Genomic DNA, 2637 nt, shown 5'->3' with positions numbered 1-2637 from the left:
CACGGTTAGAGAGTTACAGTTCTCAAGATTTCAATATATAAACAAAAATCATTACATTTTTAACACTTCCAACTTGTTGGCCCAATGATAAGTCTCCCCTTTGTGAAGGGGGAGGTCTTGGGTTCAAATCCTACTCTCTAATAAAAAGAGAGGAGAGGAGAGGAGAAGGAAAGGAGAAGAGAAAGAGAAAGAGAAGAGAAGAGAGAGGGGGGGCATGGGATCTGCTGTTATAGTTTTGCAGAAACTTAGAAAAACTATCCGCGACCAGAAGACGTAGCAGCCCAGAAAACTGTCGCGCAGGTGAACACAGTAGACGCGTGAATCGAATGCGCACGCAAGAACTCAAAAGGAGCACTGATGGTACAGTTCTACCGATGCGACCAGTACGAGAAAAAGATTCGCCCGCCAGAATACACGTAGGAACCATGAGCAAAAAGCAGGCAGACTGAAAGTGCAGAAGCAGGGAGGTTTTACAGCCGTAGAGATAGGAAAGGCACACAGTTTAGAGGCGCAAAAGAAGGGAACTGTGCACGGAAGAGGCCGTAGTGCCGCACCCAGTTGTAGGAGTAATAGATTTTATACCACTAGCCATGGAGATTTCGATCCCAGTAGCCACACCATTTCTATTAGCCAGAAAAGAAATCAGGACCAAAGGCTAGAGGCTAAGCATGGCGATGCTTGAGGGCCATAGAGGAAAGGAGAACGTGAGGGCAAAACATTATCATGGGAGGGAAAAAGGAATTAGAATGGGAGGGAATGAAGAGGGAGACTATGACACAAGGGGAAAGGGAGAGGGGGAAGAGAAGCGTGTACATGATGGGAGGAGGAATGCAAAGATGGAGACATCAAGGGAAGAGGACCATGCTTTATTTTGAAAGGAAGGGAAGGGAGAAATCAAAGTACTAGCTAGGTGGCTTTACAAGAATGAGCGTGTCTCATCAAGGAATAGCCCCCTTCTTTTATAGCCAAGAGAGGGACTCTCCCCCAATAAATGCATCCTCCCACATGTATGGTGTGTGTGGAAAAGTCTCCCATGTGGGCTGAGCAGTTATGCACTCTCAATTGTGTGCGACAACCCTTTGCCTCATTTTTCCACATAAATCAAGCTCCATATCTCAAGTCTATGATACTCCCTTGGTCTCTCCCCAATTTTATAATATGTTCAAACCTCTAGGGGGACAAGTGGAAGGTTGGCACAAGGAATCTTGCCACCTCATCCTACTTTCCCCATTATATAACTTGCTCTCTTAGACCTTCTATACCTCCCCCACATGAGCCTATCCTATATGGAGGGAATAACCCAATATAATATCCATCTCCACCTATTTTATATTACTTCTCCCATGGACTTTGAGCCATATCTCACTAAATGTAGCCTAGGTGGAGGGGTGGCACATGGAGGAACCATGCCACCTTACATTTTATAATATTACTACCATGTATTATGTACAACACACCTCATGGAAGGGTGGCACATGGTCATGCCCTGCCACCTTAACCCTAGGCCCTATGCACACCATATTTTATTATACTATTGCCACACATACAGACACACACACATATTAATGCCTTTTTCCTTAGACAAATTTATCCATAACACTACATAGGTAAGTTCGAGCATACTTCTTTGAGCCTCGTACTACGCAATGCTGAAGCGCTCATTAGGAGTTGCTAAAGGCCACACAATGCCCTCTCTTCCCTGTTTCCCCCCCCCAAGATGAATGACTCCCACTAAGAGCTGGTCAGGAAAATGATGACGGAACATGTGGGATACATGAAAGTTGAGGGAGCCAAGCCCTGCATCCCCAACCAATGCGGAATGCAGAGCCCCATGGCACCACTCTAGACAACCCCCCGATCTATAGAGCCCCTTAGCTATCTAGCTGCAGTGGGACATAGATGCCTCAATTTTTCATCGACGTAGCGAGCCCCCTCCTCCATGCAACTAATGGATACCTCGCCATCGAGGCCACTTTTAGAACATCGACGTTGCTACATAAAGGAAAGGCATTAGAAACATTGTTGGACTGAGATGTCCTGAAAGAAGACGTCGGAGTGCTGATGTAACATGAAGAAGATGCGTAAAAATAGTTCAAGAAAATAATACGGGTAAGCTAAGGGTGAGGAATCCGATTCCATCTCCCGTTGTTATGCCTAGGAGTTGTTTAGTCCTGGTTGTGACAACCCTGGTGCATCTTGGACTACCCATCTACGTAATGCACTTGCATCTCCCCTCCCTCTTCTTCCCTCAAGCAAATTATACCTCCCTCTACGTCCTCATCTGGCAACCCCCACCGCACTCACTCTACATTCTCCTGTTGCAGCTCTCCTTGCTATCTCTCCACTTTACTGTCTCCCTTCCACTACTCTAGATGATCTCCATGGAAAGCATCAATGCTACAATCCATATAACTGCAACTCCATAATTCCTTCATAGGAACCACGCCGCTCAATGATTACTGGTCCTCAAAGTCTGAATATGTAACGCATCCACACTAATTGCACACAATCCAGGTCCTAGGACACAACGATAGTTTTGTAATAACGCAGTATTGACGAAAGTTTTTGGTAGCCCAGTACCCCCGCTGCACTACCGCATGAGGTATGTTAACACCTTTTTCATAGTCGACGCTAGTT

Source organism: Dipteris shenzhenensis, chromosome 22 (assembly GCF_047967505.1).
Source record: "Dipteris shenzhenensis isolate YYH24624 ecotype China chromosome 22, Dip_SZ_1.0, whole genome shotgun sequence".
Classification (NCBI taxonomy): domain Eukaryota; kingdom Viridiplantae; phylum Streptophyta; class Polypodiopsida; order Gleicheniales; family Dipteridaceae; genus Dipteris; species Dipteris shenzhenensis.
The sequence above is the reverse complement of the archived record's forward strand: the minus strand, read 5'-3'. Positions refer to the sequence as shown.